The sequence below is a fragment of the Sebastes umbrosus genome, chromosome 7 (assembly GCF_015220745.1).
Source record: "Sebastes umbrosus isolate fSebUmb1 chromosome 7, fSebUmb1.pri, whole genome shotgun sequence".
Classification (NCBI taxonomy): domain Eukaryota; kingdom Metazoa; phylum Chordata; class Actinopteri; order Perciformes; family Sebastidae; genus Sebastes; species Sebastes umbrosus.
The window spans coordinates 35392051-35403132 of record NC_051275.1 but is presented as its reverse complement, the minus strand read 5'-3'; the positions used below and the strand labels follow the sequence as shown (position 1 = coordinate 35403132).

General features: G+C 42.3%; 1 protein-coding gene across 1 annotated transcript in view; it reads right to left on the bottom strand.

Moving 5' to 3' along the window:
• Positions 1-11082, bottom strand: part of LOC119491100 (interleukin-1 receptor accessory protein) — a 256684-nt gene that overhangs the window by 184688 nt on the left and 60914 nt on the right. The gene's annotated exons all lie outside the window — the stretch shown is intronic.

Here is an 11082-nt window from a genome sequence, read left to right as displayed (position 1 = left end):
AAAAAGGAAATAAAACTAAGCTACGTGATTACATTTAGTAAAAACATCATGAGTGTCAACCTACTTTTACCATGGATCATGAGCTAAACTAAATGGATGGATGGATGAATGGATGGATGGATGGATGGATGGATGGATGGATGGATGGATGGATGAATGGATGGATGGATGGATGGAGAATGGATGATGGATAGATGGATGGATGGATGGATGGATGGATGGATGATGTTAACACACACACTTACAGGAGGAAGTATTAAATCTCTCTTCACACTTCACTAACCAGAGAGAACGCTTTGTCCCAACACAACAAAAACATTTACAACGCTTCAGTGGTGGCACACTCTCACCCACACACACCTACACACTCCCACACACTCCGACCTCTGCTGAGCGCCTTGTGACCCCGCAGGCAGCCAATGAGAGGGCCCGGCGGCCGGTGATGTCACCAGGTGAGTGTCGGTGTATTGTTGAGAGAACAGTGGGAGGCATGCTGCCCGGCGACATCCGACTCCTCTCTACTGTTAGCGGCGTTAGTAACCTATCATTAGCTGTCACTCATGTTGAACATAATCTCATTATTTAACAGCCAGTGATTTTATGTTGTTGTCAAATGTAACAACAGCGGCTTTTTTTAAGAAGTGAAGGTGAAAAGGTGACGTTGAGACCGTTAAAAGCGCTGACAAATATCTGAACGAAACTCAGGATGAAGTGAAATACAATCTTAAGAGATTCAACAGATATTTCCCTCAGGAGCTGGAGATTGAGAGTTTAAATACCAAAGTTATGTTTCTGAGAGGTGAGGTTTCCATTGAAGGCAGCTTCACGCTCTTGTCTTTTAGGAGTTTAGAACAAGCTTTAAATAAGTAAGCAGGTCTAAAGGTTTGTCAAAGACTAAAGTGTAACCTGGAGAACTGATAGCATACAGGATGGAATCATCAGCATAGAAACAGACATAGCATTCATTGTGGGTGAACCAAGCAGCGACCGCCATCTTGGTTTTTGGCCATCGCCATCTTGGTTTTTGGCCATCGCCATGTTGATTTTGGCCGGACGTAGTTCCACTTGTCTTTTATTCAGACATATATCAGCCATTTTCTGACATATTTTGGACTTTTGTTTGAACAAATTTCTTCATTTTTGTATATCGTTTGGGCCATATTTCGGACATACTTTGGCATTTTGTTGGCCTTTTTTTGGACATATTTCGGCTTAAATTTTAAGTCTTATTTCAAATTTTTTTCAGACTTATTTCAGCCTCTGTTCGGACTTATTTTCGGACTTATTTGGGCCTTTCTTAGAAGTTAGCATGCAGCTTTAGCTCTGCTCTGTCTAGCTCTGCTTTTCCTGTCAATGTGTGAAACCCAAAGTGTTTCCATCCTTTACTGGATGTGTAGTGTTTACCACGCTGGATTTAACATGAGAGGGTGCAGGTCGTATCCACGACGACCCTCCAACGCTTTAGACTCTCTGAGGTTTGTTTTGGTTGACGGATACAGAGCGGATATGACATCACGTTACTCAGACTACCACAATAAAAGCTGTAACTTCCTTCTACCTCCACAGAGACTCAGATGAAGCAGATATATCCATTCTGATGTTAAAAACTATATTTAGAAATCTTAAGACACACTAATGAGAATCTATTTCTGCGTCTTGACGTCTGCATCATGTGAACCAGCTGGTTCGTCCCCTCAGTCTGTGACGGCGCCCTGGGCGAGCGAGGTTAGAGGCGCTCTCTCTCTCTCTCTCTGCGCTTTAATTGGTCCTGAGCTCTCAGCAGGACGCCATTGTGGACGTAAAGGAAGCTTAGCAGCACGAGGCCAACGGCCAGCCACACACACACACACACACACGCACAGGTAGACTGATGTGTGTGTGTGTTCATGCATGCATGGTTTTGTGAGTGTGTATGTGTGTTCGGGGGGGGCGTTTCAGGTCCTGTGTCCATGTTTTTGTTTTGAGGAGGGTAGTTAATGTGTGTGTGTGTGTGTGTGTGTGCAGTGACCTCCTGTGCAGAAGTCAGGCGTTCCAGCCTGTTGTCTTTAGTTCATCTCGGCGGGGGACGAACACACTCCGGATTAACCAGGCAGGTTAACACACACACACACACACACACCTGTATGTTCTGTATTTCAGGTTTATGGACATATGGGAGTTTAACGGTGATGTTTGGTCAGCTCCATATCCACCACCTGATCACCGTTTCATCCACCGTCCTGCTGACACCAACAGTCACTAGAGCACGGAGCATGTAGATCAATCCACCGCTGAAAATAGTCCCTAACAAAGTCACTATTTCAGACAGTTCTCATCCACCGTCGGTAGCTTTACCTACTAACAATAACACACTGTAAGTCGTATATATATCACACCAAATCACTTCGTATGTAATCCACGTAACCAGGAAGTACAAAGAGCAACAAACGCCACGTAGGGAGGAGGTCAAGGAGGTCGAGGAGGACGAGGAGGACGAGGAGGTCGAGGAGGTCGAGGAGGACGAGGAGGACGAGGAGGTCGAGGAGGTCGAGGAGGACGAGGAGGTCGAGGAGGTCGAGGAGGTCGAGGAGGACGAGGAGGATGAGGAGGACGAGGGCGTCTAAAAAACACCAGACTTTCACCAGGAGACCGCTGTGGAACCAGAAGTCAACGCTGATTTATTTGTCACGTAACCAAAGAAGCAAAGAGATGAAACTCCGGTGTTTAGGACTGAAAAGGCTTATTATATTAAAATATTATTGATATATGATATATTTAGTATATTATATATACAGTAGAATATGATAATAGAACAGAACTAATTTAGTTTGACTTTTCTACGGCTCGTTTTAGGAGGACGTTTTACTGGCGTCTGGTAGTCGCTTTCAGTCCAAAATGGCGGAGGCGTAGCTCTGCTGCTGGGTGACGGCGTTGCAATGAAATCTCACTTCTTATCAATATCGGTTCTTCGATGCAACTAAAAAATAATTATAATCATTATAATTGTTTTTTAAAAATGCTTGTGAGCGCCTTTCCTCATTTTCTGCATTTAAGTAACAAATAAATAAATAAATAATAAATATATAAATAAATATATAAATATATAAATAAATATATAAATAAATATATAAATATATAAATAAATAAATATATAAATAAATATATAAATATATAAATAAATATATAAATAAATATATAAATAAATAAATAAATATATAAATAAATATATAAATATATAAATAAATATATAAATAAATAAATAAATAAATAAATAAATAAACTTAACACCCCTGTAACTCTCTTTCTCACACTTTTTCATCTGCCCAGCCGCCGTTATTTGTTAATAAAAGTGTAACTTGTGGTCAAACACCTTCAAGCCATTAATATCAGGGATTAATTATTTATTTATATTATAATAAATACAGTTATTTATTAAAATAAATATGAATTTTGCCTATAGGGAACCATCAGGGCTGGAGCCGGCCCTGGACACACAAACAAGACTACCATATCAATATTTCTACAGGATATTGTGATTAATATTGACGACCTCGCTGCTATTAATGCATCTAGAATCCGTGTTGAAGGATAGATAACGGGAGAGTTAACGGTGACATCTAGAACCCGTGATTAAGGGTAAATAAAGTGAGAGTTAACGGTGACAGACGTGTAATAAACAGCCTCCAGGCCTGGCAGCAGTTAGCAGCTAATTAGCCGTCAGCGGGGCTACAGGTGGGCTACCTGGTGGTCCAACTGCTGTTCACTGGGACAGATGTTAAACCCTTAACCCCCCCCGCCCCCTGCTGGGATCCTAATAACAGGGGGACGGACGGACGGCAGGATTTGTTGGACAACAGCGGCGGCTGGCTGACTGCCGGCAGCGTGCTCTCAACTGGACGTCCACGCCGACGACCACGCCCACCAACGCCACACGCTGCAATCTCAGCCGGACTTTAAACAAGCTGCAACCAGACATTTATAAAACACCTTACACAGGATCTAAAAGTCCTCTTGCATAATACCCAGAAACCCTCTTAAAATACCAAGAAACCCTCTTTAAATACCCCAAAACCCTCTTTAAACACCCAGAAACCCTCTTTAAATACCCCAAAATCCTCTTTAAATACCCCAAAATCCTCCTAAAATACCCCAAATCCCTCTTTAAACAGCCAGAAATCCTCTTTAAATACCCCAAAACCCTCTTTAAATACCTAGAAACCCTCTTTAAATACCCCAAAACCCTCTTTAAATACCCCAAAACCCTCTTTAAACACCCAGAAACCCTCTTTAAATACCCCAAAACCCTCTTTAAACACCCAGAAACCCTCTTTAAATACCCCGAAACCCTCTTTAAATACCCAGAAACCCTCTTTAAATACCCCAAAACCCTCTTTAAATACCCAGAAACCCTCTTTAAACACCCAGAAACCCTCTTTAAATACCCCAAAACCCTCTTTAAACACCCAGAAACCCTCTTTAAATACCCCGAAACCCTCTTTAAATACCCAGAAACCCTCTTTAAATACCCCAAAACCCTCTTTAAATACCCAGAAACCCTCTTTAAATACCCCGAAACCCTCTTTAAATACCCAGAAACCCTCTTTAAATACCTAGAAACCCTCTTTAAATACCCAGAAACCCTCTTTAAATACCCAGAAACCCTCTTTAAATACCCGAAAACCCTCTTTAAATACCCGAAAACCCTCTTTAAATACCTAGAAACCCTCTTTAAATACCACAAACCCTTTTTAAATACCTAGAAACCCTCTTTAAATACCACAAACCCTCTTTAAATACCTAGAAACCCTCCTAAAATACCCCGAATCCCTCTTTAAACATCCAGAAATCCTCTTTAAATACCCAGAAACCCTCTTTAAATACCCCAAAACCATCTTTAAATACCCAGAAACCCTCTTTAAATACCCCAAAACCCTCTTTAAACACCCAGAAACCCTCTTTAAATACCCCAAAAACCCTCTTCAAACACCCAGAAACCCTCTTTAAATACCTCAAAACCCTCTTTAAATACCCAGAAACCCTCTTTAAATACCCCAAAACCCTCTTTAAATACCCAGAAACCCTCTTTAAATACCCCAAAACCCTCTTTAAATAACCCAAAACCCTCCTAAAATACCCCAAATCCCTCTTTAAACAGCCAGAAATCCTCTTTAAATACCCAGAAACCCTCTTTAAATACCCCAAAACCCTCCTAAAATACCCCAAATCCCTCTTTAAACAGCCAGAAATCCTCTTTAAATACCCAGAAACCCTCTTTAAATACCCCAAAACCCTCCTAAAATACCCCAAATCCCTCTTTAAACAGCCAGAAATCCTCTTTAAATACCCAGAAACCCTCTTTAAATACCCCAAAACCCTCTTTAAACACCCAGAAACCCTCTATAAATACCCCAAAACCCTCTTTAAACACCCAGAAACCCTCTTTAAATACCCAGAAACCCTCTTTAAATACCCCAAAACCCTCTTCAAACACCCAGAAACCCTCTATAAATACCCCAAAACCCTCTTTAAATACCCCAAAACCCTCTTCAAACACCCAGAAACCCTCTTTAAATACCCAGAAACCCTCTTTAAATACCCTAAAACCCTCTTTAAATACCCCAAAACCCTCTTTAAACACCCAGAAACCCTCTTTAAATACCCCAAAATCCTCTTTAAATACCCCAAAACCCTCCTAAAATACCCCAAATCCCTCTTTAAACACCCAGAAACCCTCTTTAAATACCTAGAAACCCTCTTTAAATATCCAGAAATCCTCTTTAAATACCTAGAAACCCTCTTTAAATACCCAGAAACCCTCTTTAAATACCTAGAAACCCTCTTTAAATACCCAGAAACCCTCTTTAAATACCCCAAACCCTCTTTAAATACCCAGAAATCCTCTTTAAATACCCAGAAATCCTCTTTAAATACCCAGAAACCCTCTTTAAATACCCCAAACCCTCTTTAAATACCCAGAAACCCTCTTTAAACACCCAGAATCCCTCAGCCAGCTGCCAGTAACCACCAGAAAACCTCAAAACCAGGTTACAACTCCTAAACCACCTTCAGCCTCACACATTAACCACAGACCATAATACAGAGACCATAAACCACCAAGGAACCCCCACGAGCCCCCAGCTGTACGTCTACAGTATGTGGTGCACTAGTGTACTAGTGTACTAGTGTGGTGTACTAGTGTACTAGTGTGGTGTACTAGTGTGGTGTACTAGTGCGGTGTACTAGGTGGTGTACTAGTGTGGTGTACTAGTACTAGTGTGGTGTACCAGTGTGGTGTACTAGTACTAGTGTGGTGTACCAGTGTGGTGTACTAGTGTGGTGTACTAGTGTGGTGTACTAGTGTGGTGTACTAGTACTAGTGTGGTGTACCAGTGTGGTGTACCAGTGTGGTGTACTAGTACTAGTGTGGTGTACCAGTGTGGTGTACCAGTACTAGTGTGGTGTACCAGTGTGGTGTACCAGTGTGGTGTACTAGTGTGGTGTACTAGGTGGTGTACTAGTGTGGTGTACTAGTACTAGTGTGGTGTACCAGTGTGGTGTACCAGTGTGGTGTACTAGTACTAGTGTGGTGTACCAGTGTGGTGTACTAGTGTGGTGTACTAGTGTGGTGTACTAGTGTGGTGTACTAGGTGGTGTACTAGTGTGGTGTACTAGTACTAGTGTGGTGTACCAGTGTGGTGTACCAGTGTGGTGTACTAGTACCAGTGTGGTGTACCAGTGTGGTGTACCAGTACTAGTGTGGTGTACCAGTGTGGTGTACTAGGTGGTGTACTAGTGTGGTGTACTAGTACTAGTGTGGTGTACCAGTGTGGTGTACCAGTGTGGTGTACTAGTACTAGTGTGGTGTACCAGTGTGGTGTACTAGTGTGGTGTACTAGTGTGGTGTACCAGTGTGGTGTACCAGTGTGGTGTACTATTGTGGTGCACTAGTGTGGTGTACTAGTGTGGTGTACTATTGTGGTGCACTAGTGTGGTGTACTAGTGTGGTGTACCAGTGTGGTGTACTAGTACTAGTGTGGTGTACCAGTGTGGTGTACTAGTGTGGTGTACTAGTGTGGTGTACCAGTGTGGTGTACCAGTGTGGTGTACTAGTACTAGTGTGGTGTACTAGTGTGGTGTACCAGTGTGGTGTGCCAGTGTGGTGTACCAGTGTGATGTACCAGTGTGGTGTACCAGTGTGGTGTACTATTGTGGTGCACTAGTGTGGTGTACTAGTGTGGTGTACTATTGTGGTGCACTAGTGTGGTGTACTAGTGTGGTGTACTATTGTGGTGCACTAGTGTGGTGTACTAGTGTGGTGTACTATAGTACTACGTGGGGATATTAGAATATCTTAAAATCAGCCTGCAGGATCCATAAATGCTTGACTATGACTTGCCCCAAACTGCATGTGATTATCATAAAGGGCATGTCTGTAAAGGGGAGACTCGTGGGTACCCAGAGAACCCATTTACATTCACTGATCTGGAGGTCAGAGGTCAAGGGACCCCTTTCTAAATGGACATGACAGATTTTCCTCTCCAACGTTTAGTGTAAATTCAGAGTGTTATTTAACTCCTTCATGACCAGCTAGACTGACATGGTTGGTACTGATGGTTCTTTAGTTTCAGATGATATCAGGATCTTCACTCCAGCTTTAAAACTGATCCGCTACAACCTAAAAACCACAAGTTGTGTTAATACGTTAAAGAAATTAGTGGAGTTAAAACGAATTTGCGTCAACGTGTTATTATCGCGTTAACTTTGACAGCCCATTTTTCTGACAATTTTTGGATTTAAAAAAAAAAAAATTCGAACATTTGTCAGACATTTTCTGACATCTTTCATGTATTACTTTGACTTGTTTTGGACACTTTTACAACATTTTTAGGACTTTTTTCAGACATTTTTTTCTAACATTTTCAGTTTTTTTCCGGTATTTTTCGGAGTTTCGGACAGTTTTTGCCATTTTTCAGAGATTCCAGCCGCTACGACCTAAAAATGCATTAACGTGTTGAATAAATGATTTTAATTCTCCCCTCTGGAGCAGCTCAGTGTGGCTCAGGTCTGCAGCAGTCAGAGCTCTAGTGCCCGGCTCAAAGGCTCCTCAGCAGAGACTCAATGAAAGCAGCAGTCTGTCAGAACCAGAGACTCTGTTGGGTCAGTAATCCTCTGACCTGCTGTCAGAACCAGAGACTCTGTTGGGTCAGTAATCCTCCGACCTGCTGTCAGAACCAGAGGCTCTGTTGGGTCAGTAATCCTCTGACCTGCTGTCAGAACCAGAGGCTCTGTTGGGTCAGTAATCCTCTGACCTGCTGTCAGAACCAGAGTCTCTGTTGGGTCAGTAATCCTCTGACCTGCTGTCAGAACCAGAGGCTCTGTTGGGTCAGTAATCCTCTGACCTGCTGTCAGAACCAGAGGCTCTGTTGGGTCAGTAATCCTCTGACCTGCTGTCAGAACCAGAGGCTCTGTTGGGTCAGTAATCCTCTGACCTGCTGTCAGAACCAGAGGCTCTGTTGGGTCAGTAATCCTCCGACCTGCTGCCCGCCGCTCTGGTTCTGGTTAACGACCACGGCGACCCGGAGGCTTGTTTAATTACCCCGGGGGGCGTTCTGATTGACCTCAGCGGTCGCCTAGCAACAACAGAGACGCATCAAAGAGGACGACCTGCTGACGGACACGCCCACACACACCCCCTGCAAACACAAACACACACACACACACACACACACAGTACTATATACCCCCCCGCTGATGAGGAAAGTCAGGTTTAACGGGTTAACGGAGCAGATTCTGGCTCAGCTGGAGGTGATGAGACGTCAGCTGCAACCTGGACGGACGGACGGACTCACTGCTCCTCATAACGGAACTCAACCTCCTGGATATAAATATAAATATATATATACAGCTCTGGAAAATCCATCTTCCTCTTGATCACATTCCAGAGGTTTTCAATGGGATTCAGGTCTGGAGATTGGGCTGGCCATGACAGGGTCCTGATCTGGTGGTCCTTCAACCACACCTTCACTGACCTGGCTGTGTGGCATGGAGCATTGTCCTGCTGGAAGAACCACTCCTCAGAGGTGGGGAACATTGTCAGAGCACCAAAGAAGCAAAGAGCCAGGCTGAGGTTTGTACTTGGCTTGATTCACAAAGACAAGTCTACCCGATTTCAGCCCCGCTGAAGCAGCCCCAGATCATCACCGATCCTCCACCAAATTTCACAGTAGGTGCGAGACACTGAGGCTTGTAGGCCTCTCCAGGTCTCCGTCTAACCATTAGACGACCAGGTGTTGGGCAAAGCTGAAAACTGAACTCATCAGAGAAGATGACCTTACTCCAGTCCTCTATGGTCCAATCCTTATGGTCTTTTGCAAACCTCAGCCTGGCTCTTCTTTGCTTCTTGTTTCCTCCTCTCCTCTCCTCCTCATCTCCTCTCCTCTCTTGTCTCCTCCTCTCCTCTCTCGTCTCCTCTCTTCTCCATTCCTTTCTTGTTTCCCCCTCTTCTCTCCTCTCCTCTCTTATCTCCTCTCCTCTCCTCTCTTCTCCTTGTCTCCTTTCCTGTCCTGTTTCCTCTCCTCCTCTCCTCTCCTCTCCTCTCGTCTCCTTGTCTCCTCTCCTCTCTTGTCTCATTGTTCCCTCTCCTCTCCTCGTCTTCTTTCCTGTCCTGTTTCTTCTCCTCTCCTCTCCCCTCCTCTTGTCTCCTTCTTTCCTCTCCTCTCTTATCTCCTCTCCTCTCTTCTCCTTGTCTCCTTTCCTGTCCTGTTTCCTCTCCTCCTCTCCTCTCCTCTCCTCTCGTCTCCTTGTCTCCTCTCCTCTCTTGTCTCATTGTTCCCTCTCCTCTCCTCTCCTTGTCTTCTTTCCTGTCCTGTTTCTTCTCCTCTCCTCTCCTCTCCTCCTCTCCTCTCCTCTCGTCTCCTTATCTCCTCTCCTGTATCCTTGTTTGCTCTCCTCTCCTTGTCTCCTTTCCTGTCCTCTGTTTTTTCTCCTCTCCTTGTCTCCTTACCTGTCCTGTTTCTTCTCCTCTCCTCTCCTCTCGTCTCCTTGTCTCCCCTCCTCTCTTGTCTCCTTGTTTCCTCTCCTCTCCTCTCGTCTCCTTGTCTCCTCTCCTCTCTTGTCTCCTTGTTTCCTCTCCTCTCCTTGTCTCCTTTCCTGTCCTCTGTTTTTTCTCCTCTCCTTGTCTCCTTTCCTGTCTTCTGTTTCTTCTCCTCCTCCTGTCCTCTCGTTTCCCCCTCTCCTCTCCTTGGCTCCTCTCCTCTCGTCTCCTCTCTCCTTGTCTCCTCTCCTCTCGTCTCCTCTCCTCTCTTGTTTCCTCTTCTCCTCTCCTCTCTGTTAATATGTCACCTTGTTGTCAGTTAGTGAATTAGATCCTAATTATTGCTGCAGAGTAACTGACCTGCTGTCAGATTAGAGTTTAACTGTGTGTGTGTGTGTGTGTGTGTGTGTGTGTGTGTGTGTGTGTGTGTAGTATCAGTTTCATCAAACTTCATACTATTCAGTACTACACAGCGTTATTATAATTTATACCATTCAGTAGGCTACTACATAGTACTATTATATAATAGTACTATACAGTATTATATAATAATATATAATATAATAGTATTATACAGTATTATATAATAATATATAATATAATAGTACTATACAGTATTATATAATAATATATAATATAATAGTATTATACAGTATTATATAATAATATATAATATAATAGTATTATACAGTATTATATAATAATATATAATATAATAGTACTATACAGTATTATATAATAATATATAATATAATAGTACTATACAGTATTATATAATATATAATATAATAGTATTATACAGTATTATATTATAGTATATAATATAATAGTATTATACAGTATTATATTATAGTGTATAATATAATAGTATTATACAGTATTATATTATAGTATATAATATAATAGTATTATACAGTATTATATAATAATATATAATATAATAGTATTATACAGTATTATATAATAATATATAATATAATAGTATTATACAGTATTATATTATAGTATATAATATAATAGTATTATACAGTATTATATTATAGTATATAATATAATAGTATTATACAGTA